This window comes from Pan troglodytes, chromosome 5 (genome assembly GCF_028858775.2).
Source record: "Pan troglodytes isolate AG18354 chromosome 5, NHGRI_mPanTro3-v2.0_pri, whole genome shotgun sequence".
Lineage (NCBI taxonomy): Eukaryota > Metazoa > Chordata > Mammalia > Primates > Hominidae > Pan > Pan troglodytes.
In genome coordinates this window covers 144,260,583-144,277,709 of record NC_072403.2, presented here as the reverse complement: position 1 = coordinate 144,277,709, position 17,127 = coordinate 144,260,583, and the positions used below count along the sequence as shown (strand labels likewise).

The following is a 17,127-nucleotide window of genomic DNA, read 5'->3' as shown; positions in this document are numbered from 1 at the left end:
TTGCTTGATCGTGACCAACGTTTGGATGGCGGTGAACGTACACGCTTTGTTATTATAAAAATTCATCCGAACATACTGCCCTTTGCTAAAAGTCTTGATCCAGATGAAAACTCCGAATTGTTCTGGCATTGCATTAAGGCTTTGATAGTATTTAAATCAGTGTTCTCGGTGGATTTAGAGTGCGCTTCTTAGTAATTTTATCCCCAGGTTCTTTTCGACTGAAATATGCCATCAAACTTGAACGCTGATTCTGGCACTGAGCTGTTAACTCTGGAAGGAAATAAAGTGACAACAATAAAAAGTTCAAAACCACTCTATTATCTATTTTTTCATAAATTAATCGTTTCTTCCCCCAAATAAGTAACTTTACAACTCCAATAAAATAAAGTTTTATGAGGATTGCATTCTGCTGAAGTCACTGATGTATAAATATTCTCCTCCTGCAACATCTCAGACATTAACTTTATGAACCAAGTATTTGACCACAAATGCAGGCCTCACTAGGGGAATGACTCATTCTCCTGTGATATAAAGTAGACAATACCTTATTTAAATACCTATTTAACGTTTTTTAAAAAAGAAATTTTACCGTTTAGGGAGAGGAGTATAGTATGCCCCTTAACTATCCTTGCATGTTCTACAAAAGGGAGCATAACTCTTACTATGCTAATATTATAAAATGGGACATACTTTGAATGTTAACTCCATATTATTTTCCCTCAAAGAGTAGCATTTCTAGAAAGCCCAGCCAATTGTATGTCAAATGAAAAGCCGTGAGTAGAATTCTGATTCAACAAGCCATAATAGGCCCACCACAAAGATAAACTTGGTTAAACTACAGTGTTTTCACCCTGTTTGTGGTTCTTCATAAAGATTGCATAGGACTTAGTTAAGTACTCTTTAGATTGATTTTGAAACATAGAAATTTTCTTAAAGTAATTAGTGAATACACATCACTATGAGATAAATTATGACTGGCTGCATTCTCAATACATTTAATGAGCAATAAATAGGATTTCCCCTCCATTTTTATTCCTAAGGAAATAAAATCATTTTTACATGTAAAGGATGATCGTTTTCTTACTTGGCTGACATATTTTGCCTTCCATTTCCATAAACATTCTACTCATTTTAGGACATATAAAATGCGTTAAAATTATGCTATTCAATTAAATGGAAAGACAGTTTACTTAAAATCTGTTTAATAAGATGAAATACACCAAATACTATAAATGAAATAAATGTATCAATTTCAGTTTTATTATTCAGGCTGAATGATTCCATTCTCCAATGCTCGAAATTCAGTCTCCTCTCTAGAAACTATTTATTTAAGGTTCTTCATACACTAGTGTGAGAAGAGTATTTTCAGCAACTATACCAAAAAGTGAATAGGATTCTCTTTTTTTTTTTTTTTTTTTTTTGTGACAAAGTCTCTCTTTATTGCCCAGGCTAGATTGCACTGGTGCAATCTCGGCTCACTGCAACCTCACCTCTCAGGTTCAAGTGATTCTCGTGCCTCAGCCTCCCGAGTAGCTGGGATTACAGGCGCCCGCCACCACGCCAGGCTGATTTTTGTATTTTAGTAGGGACCGGGTTTCACCAGGCTGGCTAGGCTAGTCTCAAACTCCTGACCTCAGGTGATCCACCCGCCTCGGCCTCCTAAAGTGCTGGGATTACAGGCGTGAGCCACCACGCCAGGCCATAAATAGGATTCTTAAATGTAGCATATTTGATTCTATTAGTAGACTTCATGTTTTGTGTAATTTTGCTCCCGGCGAGAACAACATTTATATAGAACAATGACACAAAAAACATTGGCTCCCGGGGCATCAATATATGCACAGCAGCCACTAAGAGTTGGACAATTACACCAGGGTGTATGATAATAACCTAAGTTGCTATCCTAGTCACCTCATCATGTGGCTTTTTTGCATGTATTTTATTTTATCCTTTTAAATTTAATTTTAAACTAAAACTTTAGTTTTTAAAAATTTTTCTGACCTTTATTTTCCTAATTATATTAAACTCTTCTTTTCAAAAGGGTATTAACTCCTTGAGAACTATGTAAGTGTAAATTTTTATCGATCAGGTAGAGAATCATTGGCTTAATAGATGTCACAAGTCCAAATGTCTATAGATGTCAGGAAATAAATCTAAGAGTGACTGGAGGCCATTAACTTAAGTGAAACAAGCTAGATGCAGAAAGATAAATACTGCATGTTCTCACTTATAAGTGGGAGATAAATAATGTGTACACAAGGATGTGGAGTGTGGAATGATAGACAATAGAGACTCAAAAGGGTGAAGGAGTGGAAAGGTGTGGAGGAATAGAAATTACTTATTTGTTACAATGTATGTTATTCGGGTTATGGATACACTAAAAGCCCTGACTTCACCACTATGCAATCTCTGTGTGTAAAGAATCTGCACTTGTAACCCATACATTTATATAAATTAAAAAATGAGAAAAAAAAGAGTGATGAGAGCTTGAATGGAACAGGCAGGATGTAATGCAACAGAGAGGAGATGGCACTGAGGGAACTGGGGGTTTTGTGAGTGAATTACTGTTAAAAAGGAGTGTAAATTCAGTATTGCCAGATCTTCTGTTTGTTCTTTTATTTTGAGAGAAGACAAAATTTAGATTCTCTTTACTCTTTCTTTTTCTTTCTTTCTTTCTTTCTTTCTTTCTCTTTCTTTCTTTCTTTCTTTCTTTCTTTCTTTCTTTCTTTCTTTCTGTCTTTCTCTCTGTGTGTGTGTGTGTGTGTATGTTTAAATAAAAATCTAATTACTAAATACTGGCAACAATTCAACCATCATATAGTGTGCATTCACACACACTCACACACAATTTCAGCTGGGATATATCTTATAGACAGCCTAATCTGGGACTCAGAGAGAAAGTCTAATGTTAATAAAGAATCAACCCAAATAATGAAAATTCATGAAAGGCAGAGAAGCAAGTCCCATTTCTTTTTAGGCCAGTTCTATTCTATGCCAGGAAATGGGTCCAGTATTGGGGGCTTTGCCCATTGTTTTGGCTGTCTATTCTTGGTAACAAACCATCTCCATACAGAGTAGCTTAACGCAATGACAAATTTCTTTTGCTCACAAGTCTGAAATTTGGTGGGGACAACTCCAAAGTGGGTGGTTGGAAGAATATGAAGCCTTGTTTCCTTGAAGTTATGGCTGGCAGTTGATGTTGGCTCTTGGCAGGGACCTTGCCTGGTGCTGTGGTAGGATCATAGCCTCTCTGTGTGGCTGCTTGACTTCATCACAGCATGGTGGCAGGTCCCCAGAGGGAACCAAGAGGCCAGGTGGCAACTGTACAGCCTTTTATGACTTAGTCTTTCACTGTGGTCACAAGCCCACTAGATTCAAGAGGGAATGTAGACTCTATCTGAACATCACGTAAGAAGACAGTCACATGGGAATTCAGCAGTGAAGCCCCAAGTCTTGGACTTTCTATGTTGGGGGAGACTTTTTATTACTGATTCAATCTCATTACTCATTGTTGGTCTATTCAGGTTTTTTAGTTCTTCTTGATTCAGTCTTGGTAGGTTGTATGAGTCAAGGAATTTATCTATTTCCTCTAGGTTTTCTAGTTTGTGAGTGTATTGTTGTTCATAATAGTCCCTGATAATCTGTTGCATTTCTTTGATATCAGTTATACTTGTCTATTTTTTCATTTTTGATTTTATGTGGGTATTCTCTCTTTTTTTCTTTGTTATTCTAGCAAGCTGTTTATCAAGTTTGTTAATCTTTTCAAAAAACTAACTTTTCCTTTGATTGATCCTTTGTATTTTTTTTGTCTCTGTTTTGTTTAGTGTTGCTCTGATCTTTATTATTTCTTTTCTCCTACTAATTTTGGGTGTGGTTTTTCTTGTTCTTCTAGTTTTTTTTAGGTGAATTATTAGATCGTTTATTTGAAATCTTTCTACTTTTTGATGTAGGTGTTTGTTGCTATAAACTTTCCTCTTAGCACTGCTTTTACTGTACCCTATAGGTTTTGATATGTTATGTTTCCATTTTATTTCAGACTTTTTAAATTTCCTCTTTAATTCTTTCTTGACCCATTGGTCATTCAGGAGTATGTTGTTTAATTTTCATGTATTTGCGCAGTTTCCAAAGTTCCTCTTGTTATTGGTTTCCAGTTTTATTTCATTGTGGTCTGAGAAGATACTTGATATGATTTCGATTTTTTAAAATTTGTTGAGACTTGTTTTGTGTCCTCACATATGGGCTGTCCTAAGGAATGTTTCATGTGCTGATGAGAAGAATGTATATTCTGTAGCTGTTGGATGAAATGTTCTGTAAATGTCTGTTAGGTCCATTTAGTCTAATGTGCAATTCAAATCCAATGTTTCTTTGTTAATTTTCTGTTTAGATGACCTGTCTAATGCTGAGAGTGGGCTGTTAACGTTCCTATTGCTGTGTTGGAGTCTATCACTCCCTTTAGATCTAATAATAATTGCTTTATAGATCTGGGTGTTTTGGTGTTGAGTGCGTATGTATTTAGAATTGTTGTATTTCTAAATATATATGCAGCTCTTGCTGAGTTGATCCCTTTATCATTACATAATGACTTTCTTTGTCACTTTTTAGTGTTTTATACTTAAGGTATGTTTTACCTGATATAAGCATAGCCACTCATGCTCACTTTTGATTTTTGTTTGCATGGAAGTTCTTTTCCCATCCTTTAATTTCAGTTAGTATGTGGCTTTACAGGTGAGATGAGTATGGTAAGCAGTGTATAGTCAGGTCATGTTTTTTAATCCATTCAGCCAGTCTGTATTTTTAAGTGAAAGTTTTAATTTGTTTACATTCCGGGTTATTATTGATATGTGAGAGCTCATTCCTCTTATTTTATTAACTGATTTCTAGTTGTTTTGTGTATCCTCTGTTCCTTTCTTACTCTCTTATTTTTTATTATTGTGGTTTTGTGGTTTTTCTGTAGTGATAACCTTCTAGTCTTTTCCTTCTTTGTATGTTTGCTCTAGTAGTTTTTATATTTCATGTGTTTTAATGATATTAGATATTGTTCTTTCACTTTGGATGTAGGACTCCCTTGGCATTTCTTGTAGATCTGGTCTAGTGGTGATAAACTCCCTCAGCTTTTGCTTGTCTGGGAAAGACTTCATTTCTCTTTCATTTTATAAAGAATAACTTTTCTGGGTATGGTATCCTTGGTTGGCAGTTTTTTTTCCTTTCAGCATCTTGAATATATCAGCCCATTCTTTCCTAGTCTATAAGGTTTCTGCTGTTAGTCTAGTCTGACAGACGTACCTTTATAAGTGACTTGATGCTTTTCTCTTGCTTTTTTGAGTTTTCTCTGTCTTTGACCTCTGATATTTTGACTATAATGTGCTAAGCAGAAGAACTTTTTGAATTGTATCTATTTGGAGACCTTTGAGCCTCTTGTTTCTGGATATCTAAAGTTTTTTGCAAGACTTGGGAAGTTTTTATCTATTGTTTTGTTAAATAGGTTTTCTAACTCCTTCATTTTCTCTTCACCTTCTCAGATCCTAAATTCAAATACTTGGTCACTTTATGATGTTATATAGGCTTTGCTCCTTCTTTTTTTATCCTTTTTATTTATTTTTGTCTGAGTTATTTCAAAATACCTCTCTTCAAGTTCTGAGATTCTTTATTTTGCTTCATCTAGTCTATTGTTGAAACTTTAGCATGTATTTTTTATTTAATTCAATGAATTCTTCAGTTGTAGAATTTCTGTTTGGTTCTCTTTTTTTATGACATCTATCTCTTTGGTAAATTTCTCATTTATTTCCTGAATTGCTTTTCTGGTTTCTTTGCATTATTTTTAAGTATTCTGTTGTGTCTTACTGAGCTTCTTTAAAATCAATATTTTGAATTCTTTTTTGGGGGGTATTTCTTCAATTTCTTTTTGATGAGAATCTGTTGCTGGATAATTATGGTGTGCCTTTGGAGATACCATATTTCCTTATTTTTTCATGCTTCTTGTGTCCTTACATTGATCATTTGTGCATCTGATATAACAGTTGCTCCAGTTTTTTGAATTTGCTTTCATAGGGGATGACATTTCTTGAAGATTTATCTATGGTGTTGGCTGGGTAGGGCACTTTGGCCTTGACTCTAGGTGTGGGTGGTTGTATAGTCTCTGTGTAATTTTTCCAGCTGTAAACAGTGTCAGTGGTGTCTGTGATTTCCTCAGTGGTTTAGGGTGTGATTATTAGTGGAGGTTGTGGTGAAGTTTTGCTGGGAACTAGGACATTAGGTGGGCCAGTCTTTGGGCCTCAGTGGTGGCAGCAGTGGGTTGAGCATTAGCCTCTCCAGGTGCTGGGAATATCATGGTGGGTCAGGAGGATGGGCAGGTTATCATGCTTCTGGGTAGCAGGTATGCTGTGGCAATGGCAGTAGCTGTGGTGGGACAACTTTCTGGAACCCAAGTGGTCAGTGCTGGTGTTGATGATGTCCATGATGAACTGGGCAAGCTGGTCCTCAGTCCTGCAGATGGCACATGAAAATGTATAGCTGCCTTTTTGTTGGGGTGGCAAGGTCACTTCCAGTGGCTCCTGCCTCAGCCCAACAGTGGTGTCTGTGGGTGATGAGTGTCAGTTGGGCTCCAGGGATATGGAGGTGCAGGGGCTCTTGGGCCCCCAGGCAGAACACATTCTGGCAGGGGTGGGGCTTTCATAATGGCACAGTGCTGCAGCTGCTTAGGACTTGGGGGTTTGTAGGACTCAGCATGAGCTCCCTGTCTAGAACAATGCCATTATGTGATCTCTAGGCAGTTCTCTGTGAGTCTCAGGGCCCATGAGAGTCCAGGGGCTCTCCTATGGCTAGCATTGTAGAATTCTGTGGCAGGAATGTGGACCACTTGGTGTCTCTCACTTACCCTTTCCTCACATTAAGGAGCCTCTTCGGGCTCCCAGCTGATCCCAGCTAAGCTGGCTTCCTTGCTTCCCTCTCCTTCCTTGCTTTCAGTGCTTCCCATCACTTCTCTGTTGAATTCCAGTGTTCTCTCTCAGATGATCTCTTCAAAATGTGATTATCTAATTGCTATTTTAGCTCCTCTCTCTGGAAAAGGTGAGTACCAGATGCATTTAGTCAGCCATCTTGAAGCTTCCTGTCTACACGCATTCTTTCTCTCTTGGCACTACTGAAATTGGGGGCAATCTTTACTTATTCTCCTTTCCTTTTCCCACCCCCTTCTCTGTCTGACACACACACACACACGCACACACACTCACTCCACTCACAAGGAGTTGGAAGCAGTTGGTAATTTTTCAACTGTCCTCCTATTCTATACCCTCTCCACCCTAGAAAAAGACTTCTGAAATTCAGCAACCATATATTTTTCAGTAGCTGGCAATCATTAATTCAGGGTTAGATCCAATGAGACTACCTCCAGAGGGCAGTGTGACATTTACCTGCAGACCTGTGGAGTTAAGAAATCAGATTTTACTTAAGGCCACAGGCCCTTTAAAACTATATCCAGGGACCTGGCATATGGAAATTTGCACTGCCCATTTTAACCTTTTTGACTCCTTCTGGAGATATTTCTGCAAAGAGGATATTAACAGGTATGATCAAGATGGGAAAGAAAAGAGAGAAATGTGGTTGTAAAGTGAAGCCTATCTCAACATAATCTATTGGATAAATTGTTCTGGAGCAGCTCATGCTTGTGGAAACATTTCCCTTGAATGCTGCCGAGGTCAGTTTCTACACCGTCTTTCACAGAAGTGTCAGGGTGAGGTGGGAAGCCATCTCCTTTTGCACTGGCTTTTCAAAACCTCACTATTTTGTCTCAGTGAATCAGTTCAGCTCTCATTGCCCTGATGGATTCATGTCCTTTCCTTGTTCTTTGCCCCTTTTTGACACAGAGCAACTCCACCCCCGCCCGAATCATTTAGCAACTGTGAGTGCCCATTTGAGGCAAGTAATGCAGCCGATGAATGCTGAGTTTGTGTGAATTAGAGAAGAGAGCAACGTTGTTGAATATGCCTGTTGAATTTGCACGAAAATTGATTCACCCTTCTTATGGGGGTATAAATGGCTGGTGAATGGAGGCTGAAACATATGTTATCATTTCTTACAGCCTTGCTTGCTTGTCTCAAAAACTAAGGCCTGTGATGCGAAGTGTCTTCAGCAGCAGGGTAATTGCTGCCGGGCCACTTGCTGAGGAAGTGCTTGGAACTGATTTGAAATCACAGAAAACAGTGAGCATTCTTTGTGGTTAACGATGTGCTTCTTTTAAGCACACCCCAGCCAACGGCAACAAAGAAATGTTTGGAAAGCAAATTGAAAGGCTATAAGGGAGAGATGAAGAGAGTGTGCAACCCTGACACAGCTCAGCTGGTGCTTTGTTAAGAGATATTTATAAGTCTTCAGATTATGCCCCCCAATTTCCAGGCAACGAAGAGACCTCTCCAAGTGTCGTGCTTTGTGCATTAGTAATAAGGACACATGCTCCACAGTAATGCTGGAACACAGGATGATGCTCTTCAGCTGTGTGCTTCTTCCTGGCAGAGCAGATGATTTCATAATTAGCCTGAGGAAACAGGCAGACCTAACAGCCAAGGAAACAATGCACCTGAATTGACAAACGAAGTTCAAGGCTTTAGGCAACCAATGGCATATTTCTAGAGTGTTGGAAGGAGAGGCAAGAGTCTACTTCAACGAAACTGAATGGTGGTTTATTGATTTTTCATTTGTAATAGAGCCATATTAAAATAAAGTTACTGGTGAAGGGGATGAATTCATTACACATTGTCATGTTTCTGGAAGTATTTGATCCATACGTAATACAAAAAAACTGCGTATGGATGACTCACAATGCTTTTTATTGTAACTTAAAAAAAAACTGGTAAAGAACTTTTAAACAGGAAAAACATTTCTCCAGGAAGCTTCTTCTAAATCTATTTCTTTTTAACTTGTTAAATTTCAGTAGAAAAAAAAAAAGCTGTTCATAAGGACACCATATAGCATATACGCAAAAATGTCTGCAAAAATAATTTCAAATGGATAATTTTTATTAACTGTAAGCTAGGGATTGTATATCTGAGTATCATACAAATAATGTATAGATCAGATTTAATTTATTATGAAGGTCTATCTTATTCATCTAATTTAGCCAAACATTGTGAGAAAATCTTGACGCCATTCTTTCTTTTATGAGCTAAATATTGATGTTTTGCGTATTTACTCGCTGCCTCTTAAGAGCTCATACTTCGGTTGATTCCCCTCAAACCTCCTACTCTTCCTTGCCTCTCCCCTCAATGTTTCAGGTGAGAAAACTAAACCTTAGGTAACTATTAAATGGCGTATTGGGCCATACAGATCAGCAGCCTGGATTTATTCCTCTGAGTCCCAGTTTGGTACTCTTCCTCTCCTGAAAGCAAACTGTAGCTTACATAAAAACATATGTTAATTTTCCTCCTAAATAGTGAAAGAACATGTATAATCAGATACATTTTAAACAAATTGATAAAATGAAATCATGGCATTTCTCTTACTGCTTTTATTCCACTATAAATGGCACACTGACACATTTCCATAATATGATTTTTATGATTTTTCATTCATCATATGCCATACCTTGTGATAAGTCCTTACAGTGTGTTCTCATGCAATTCTCGTGATAGTCCTGTGAGGTCAATATCTTATTACTCTCATTTTGTAGGTGTATAAACGTGGGCCTTCATGTGACACAGCATGGAAATTGTCTGTGGCTGCCATATGACTGTTTCAGGAAAGTATTCAGAATGTTGGAATGTTCATTTACTGAATATTCACTGAATGTTTATTGAACACTTCGAGATGCTGGGGACACAACATTGAATGAGATAAAACCATTGGTATCATGGAGCCCATATTGTGGTGGTGGGGGTAGCATTAAACAAATAAATAAGCAAGAAAAACATCAGAAAGTGTTAAGTGCTAAGTGCTGTGCAGATAATTAAAACGGAGTGATGTGATAAGCAGTGTGTCTGTGTGGCTATTTGAGATCAGGATGCTGATACTCAAAACATGAAAGAAAACAAGTGTCCCAAGTTTTGAAGGTTGTCTTTCGACGTTAACCATAGTGTGTACAATTCAAAGCATTATGTACTATGAAGAAGATGATCTGGCATAGGCATCAAAGAACTCAGTAGACCTTGAATACAGGAAACTACCTACCTGGGGAAAATATAATTAATGTTTTTTTTCAAATGTGTCTGAACCGCATGAGCTCTCTTTTCTATTTCTGTGGCATTGTTACACAGATGTTTAGTAAGCTCAGCTAGAGTCTTTCAAGCTTTGATCTAGAGACTTGGTGATTTTATAGAAGTTTCTTTCTTAGTACTAGGCGTGGATGTATTTCTCTTATATTCTGTGTTCTTTCTCATCTTCAATAATATTAGAGAGCTAAAGGCCTTTGAGAAGATAGATCAACAAAAATGTATGCCTGAGGAAGATTTCCATCTTTCATGCAATTTTTAAACTAAAACTTTGAAATCTCAAGTTTCTTTGGAAAAACTAAATTTCTGCCTTTTTTTTCTATGAAGTTTATACATTGAAACCTCACTTATAAAAGGAAACTCATGATAGATGTAACCAGGTAGACACTAGGCCTCCTGGTACTTGGCAGACCCAGATCCTTTTGGATAGGGCCAAGATGAGTTCATGCTATGGCAGATTGCAGTCCAGTCATGAGCAGGCCGAGTTAATAGAGAAGTGAGAACTGGGAAAGATACTTTTTATTCCTATGTCAAAATTTCAAGTTCATCTGCACATTAGAATCACTTGGAGATGTTTTAATAATTCCAGTGCCCAGGCAACCCCATTCCCCACCAGTCAAAGCACAATCCTTGGGAGGTGGACACAGGCATTAATATATTTTTCAAGTTTCTCCATTGATTCCAATGTGGGCCAAGTTGAGTAACTACTGACCTTATATGGTTAGGTTCTTTGATAGGAATCAGGCAATTTGACCTGCAGAAGCATGGAAAATTGCAGACATAGGACATGGGGATACAAAGCAAGATTCCATACACAGCCATTCAGAGTGACCATCTGATGTTTTAAACAAGGGCTAGCATGTGCTTGCACATTTAAGATTATTTTTTAAGATAGGAAAATAAGCTGGGTTTTCCTGGCATGGAAACCCTTCTGGGATAAGCTTAATAAGTAATTATTTTCTCTAATTTATATAGTGAGGGCTGGGCACAGTGGCTCATGCTTATAATCCCAGCTACTCAGGAGGTTGAGGCAGGAGGATCACTTGAAGCCAGGAGTTTGAGGCTGTAGTGAGCTATGATTGCACCACTGCACTCCAGCCTGGGCAACAGAGCAAGACTCTGTCCCCCAAATAATAATAATAATAATTTATGGACTGACACAGCAATTGTTGAACTGAGGGTAGAGGTGTGTTTCAAAATTTTCTGAACTAGGAGCCTTTCTTTCATCCTCATAGCCCTCTCCCATTCCTACACACCTTTTGTCAACCGGTACCAGCTGCTGTATTTCTAAGCAACACGAATAACTGCACACACAGAGTTTAAAATTTAACAGTTGTGTGTGGTCACAGGGCATCAAAGCAATGTTATTTCATTTCATTAGTAAATGAAAGTCCTAGGTAATTCTAGGCTTGTATTTAAGCCAAGAGAAGTATTCTTCTCCAAAATCTTTTATTAGAATTAACAGTAACAAAATGGACCCCCTTTTTATTCTGAAAAATTCTCCAGCGTCTTTCCAGTTATGTAAATAGATATCCCTTCCCTTCCCTTTCCTCTCCATTCTCCAAGGTTACTAATAAGCAGTGAAATGCCCTCAAGCTATAGTTGCAGAAGGGAGGAGGAGGAAGAGTAACAGCAGTGGTGGATAATTAGTATCTTATTAGAGTATGGAAGGAGCATTTGCAAGTTGATGATTGTGTCAATGCTGCCAAATCTTCTAGAGGTACCAGGAATGATTCCATGTGCTTGGCAGATATTCAATAAATATCTGCTGAGCGGTAAAGAGCAGGAAATCTTCTAGACGGGGTGTGAATCCCAGCACTGCTTGCTGCTTATTCATTGTGTGGCCCTTGGCAAACTCCTTAACCTAAGTGACAGTTTCTTTCTGTGAAGAAGGGAGATCATATTTAATGCATGGGCTTTTGTGAGGATTGAATGAAATAGGCATGTAAAATTCTTAGGAGAGTATGTGACACACTGAAAACACTTAATAAATACAAGATATAATGAATCAATCGCTTAGTGTAATGAGAGGATGGTCAGAAGACCACATGAAGACAAATATTCCAGCTTTTGAACTTAGGGGAAAGGTCTCCACTAAATATATAGGTGGGAGAGATTATAGTAATTTTTGAAAAAACTTCGAAGTCAAACTTGAAGTAATTGGTTTGTGAACACCTTGTAATCATTAATGACTAGAGACCAGTATGGTTTCAGTACACAGATTATACAAGACTGCATTTTCTTTTGCATTTGATTTGCTGGACCTGTAGATTAGGGTATTAAATATAGGTGCATCTGAGTAATAGTAAGGTATTTTGCAGGGTTTCTCACTATATCCTTGTAGAGGATGCACTAATAAAGTTGAATTAGTTATAATCCTAAATATTTTAAAACCATACCCAAACTCTTTTTTTTTTTTTTTTTAAATGGAGTTTCACTTTTTTGCCAGGCTGGAGTGCAGTGGTGCGATCTTGGCTCACTACAACCTCCGTTCCCCAGGTTAAAATGATTCTCCTGCCTCAGCCTCCGGAGTAGCTAGGATTACAGGCGTGCACCACCATACCCAGCTAATTTTTGTATTTTTAGTAGAGATGGAGTTTCACCTTGTTGGCCAGGCTGGTCTCAAACTCCTGACCTCAAGCGATCCACCTGCCTCGGCCTCCCAAAGTGGTGGAATTACAGGTGTGAGCTACCGTGCTCCGCCCCAAACTCATTATTAATAGACTGGCTACATTAGGTTACATAATGAGGACTTAAAAGATAGCGATATTCTTAAATAATAAAAGGAAACTAAAAGTTAAAAATTCATTGGGAATACAAGTAAAGTTCAACAACTCTGTTAAAAAATGATCTGTGCATGTACACAGTATAAAATTGTACTTAACTGGAATTCATAGGAAAAAGCTCTACGTATTAGCTATATTGTATTAGCTCAATACAATGTGGCTGCCAAACAGATAAATGCAATATTAGCCTAAAATTCTACTGTTCATATCAAAGGAAGTAATATTGACATAGCACCCTATCTTAGGCTGACCACACCAGAGGACTCCTTCTGGAAATAGCTTTTAATGGACATATGGATAAACTGGAGCATATCAAAGAATTACAAGGATGGTTGAAACCTTGGGAAATCTGAGTACCTGAGGAACAAAAAACAGCTGGCAATATTTTGCCTGGAGAAAGAACAATGAGAAAGACATGATCATTGTCTTTGGCGTTGTAGTGTACAGTCTTGCTCAGGAAAGGTGGATTAGTGCCTACTTATTAAGCCCCAGAAGAAAGAAGAGAAGACCCAATAAATATAATGAAAGAGTAGAAGAATTTAGCTTACTATAAGGAATACATTTCTGACAAGCAGAGATATTAAAATTGAGTAGATTGCCTTGTAAGATTGTGAGATCATGAGCATTGTCACTGGAAGTATTAAATACTGTGTGATCATTTCTTAAAACATTTTTGAGACAAATTCTCCTTTGGTGGGAGCTGGGATTAGGTTTCCTTCAGCCTGTCTTCCAACTTACATGTGATGCTAAAATTACTTTGCATTTACACTTTCAGGTTATTCAAGAAATGAATGGAAGGGAAGACATTAGCAACTATAAAACTGTCTATATTGCTTTTTCACCTGCCTCAAGAAGTTTGCCTGGTCTCTGGATAGATATGCATTGAATCATTATCATCACAATGGTTATGAGAGTATTTCATCTCTTTTCCCGTTTTTTTGTTTTGTTTTGTTTTTTTGAGACGGAGTCTCGCTCTGTCGCCCAGGCTGAAGTGCAGTGGCGCGATCTGGGCTCACTGCAAGCTCCGCCTCCCAGGTTCACGCCATTCTCCTGCCTCAGCCTCCCCAGTAGCTGGGACTACAGGCGCCCGCCACGAAGCCCGGCTAATTTTTTGTATTTTTAGTAGAGACGGGGTTTCACCGTGTTAGCCAGGATGGTCTTGATCTCCTGACCTCGTGATCCGCCCGCCTCGGCCTCCCAAAGCGCTGGGATTACAGGCGTGAGCCACCGCGCCTGGCCTTTTCTTTCTTTTTTTTTTTTGAGACGCAGTCTTGCCCTGTCGCCCAGGCTGGAGTGCAGTGGCGCGATCTGGGCTCACTGCAAGCTCCGCCTCCCGGGTTCACGCCATTCTCCTGCCGCAGCCTCCCGAGTAGCTGGGACTACAGGCGCCCGCCACCACGCCCAGCTAATTTTTTGTACTTTTAGTAGAGACAGGGTTTAACCGTGTTAGCCAGGATGGTCTCGATCTCCTGACCTCGTGATCCCCCCGCCTCAGCATCCCAGAGTGCTGGGATTTACAGGCGTGAGCCACCTCGCCCAGCCTCTTTTCCTGTTTTTAATTTCAGTGTATTGGTTGGGCTCAGTGGCTCACGCCTGTAATCCCAGCACTTTGTGAGGCCAAGGCAGGCAGATCGCTTGAGGTCAGGAGTTCCAGAGTTCGAGACCAGCCTGGCCAACATGGTGAAACCCTGCCTCTACTAATAATACAAAAATTAGCCAGGCATGGTGGCAGGCACCTGTAATCCCAGTTACTTGGGAGGCTGAGGCATGAGAATCGCTTGAACCCAGGAGACGGAGATTGCAGGGAGCCAAGATTGTGCCACTGAACTTCAGCCTGGGTAATGGAGTGAAACTGTGTCTCAAATAATAATAATAATAATAATTTCAGTATATTTTGAATTCTCTGTAGTTGTTATGTATAAGTTTTGAAATCTGAAAAAATAATTAAAAGAGGGAAAAGAATGTTTTCTGACTGGTATATACTCAAAAGAAGGTGGAGGGCTTCAAAAGCAAAGCTGAGCGTGAAGTTTCTGAGGTCCTGAGCCCCTCCCCTGGTGGTACATTACTTTGACCTAAGAACAGTCTACATGTTCTCTGCCTCCTGGCCTTCCTTCTGGGTAGGCATCTTAAACTTAACCTGACTAAACTCCAACCTGTTTCCTTCCCAGGCTTCCCCATCTCTACAAATGGCACTTCTTGTTAGCTTTAGCTCCAGTCAAAAATTAGAAGCCATCCTTCTTTCTGCTCCTTCCTTCACCCAATATATAAAACCCATCGTCAAGTTCTATTGACTCTTCCTCGAAACTAAATCTAACACCTGCCCACCTCTCTCCAGTGATACTACCACTCAAGCTTGAACCTGCAGGACCACTGCCAGGCTCCTGAGTGTCTTCCAACCACCATTCCTATTCCTTCTTCTCCTCATTCCTCACATGGAAGCCACAGAAATATAGAGATACAGATACAGATACACATTATGCCACTTGCTGCTTATAGCTCCCTACAATGGCATGTAAGTTATCACAATGTTTAGGGCCTCATCTGATCTCTGCTGACCTCAGGGACCTCTTTGGGCACTGTAATTCAGTCCCACTGGCTTTTATTTGCTTCATCCCACTGGATAACCCAACCTCCTGTCCAGGCCCTTTTCAATAGCTAATCTCTCTTCCTGGAAACTACTTTCTCCACACATTGCATGGATGGTTCCTAATTGTGGTTTACTTCTCAGCCTAAGTATCACTGCCTCAGTGGTGACTTTTCTGATCACTCACCCTGAAATAGCCTTCTGATCCCCCTGTTATCTCTGTTTTATTTTTCTGTAAGTATTTATCTAAAAATTGTTGGATATTTTATTGTTTAAGTTTCTTTAGAAATTGTCTGTCCCCCCCAACTAAACTATAAGTTCCATTGTCTACTGTCCAGTATAGTCATGTATCCTCAACCCTACATAAGGTCTGAAGAATAGTAACTCAATAAAGTATATGCTGGGGAAAGAAAGGAGAGGGGAGAAGGAGGAAAAAAGGAAGAATGAAAGGGAGGGAGGGAGGAAGGAAGGAAGGAAGAGAGGGAGGGAGGAAGGAAGAGAGGGAGGGAGGAAGGAAGAGAGGGAGGGAGGAAGGAAGAGAGGGAGGGAGGAAGGAAGAGAGGGAGGGAGAAAGGAAGAAAGGGAGGGAAGGATAAAGGAAAGAACTAGTTTTAACTTCAAAATTTATTCCTTGCAAAAAATAGACATAACCAGTTAAGATAATTCATTTTTTTTTGTGACAGAATCTCGCTCTGCCGCCCAGGCTGGACTGCAGTGGATGATCTCGGCTCACTGCAACCTCCACCTCCCAGGTTCAAGTGATTCTCCAGCCTCAGCCTCCCGAGTAGCTGGGATTACAGGCGCCAGCCACCACAACCGGCTAATTTTTGTATTTTTAGTAGAGATGGGGTTTCACTATTTTGGCCAGGCTTGCCTCAAACTCCTAACCTCAGGTGATCTGCCCGCCTTGGCCTCCCAAAGTGCTGGAATTACAGGTGCGAGCCACTGCACCCAGCCATCGTCCAAATTTTTTAAAAATTAAGGTGATGGGATAGGATGAAGGCAAAGTAGTATCTTATTCAGATGGTGTAGTCTGAAATTGTTTTTTCCACTGAAATATATTATTCCAAATAGTCAAAATTTTGATTTTATGCTGTATCTTTCATGATTCTATAATTATAGCAAGGTATTACATTATCCTACGTGACAACTGAAATGAGACAGTTGGCATGGGAGAAAATTCAGGATGTTCGTTTTTAGAAGGTGACACTTAAAGAACAAACAGGTTGCTCAGGTGGGCCTCTTTCTCATTGGAACACTAGCTACAGGGTTCATATTTTGGCATTTTAGTAGGTATTTAACAGATCCCTTATTAGACATAGACAGTTTCAGCTTTATCTGAAGTGGTTTCTAAAAGGTAAGTGCCTTCTATTTTGACATTCCACTTAAATTTCTAAGATTACTGAAGAAATAACTTATTAAGATCAGCTTATATTGAACTCTGAAGATTGTGTTTATATAATTTGTTTATACAGCTCTGTGATTTTTTAGGATCAAAGATTCCCTTTAACACAAAATATTTATTATTATACTATCAATATTATTAAACCACCATAAC

The 17,127-nt window shown here is 39.1% G+C and overlaps 1 protein-coding gene across 1 annotated transcript in view; it reads left to right on the top strand.

Moving 5' to 3' along the window:
• Window positions 1–17,127, top strand: part of MOXD1 (monooxygenase DBH like 1) — a 104,372-nt gene that overhangs the window by 1,224 nt on the left and 86,021 nt on the right. The gene's annotated exons all lie outside the window — the stretch shown is intronic.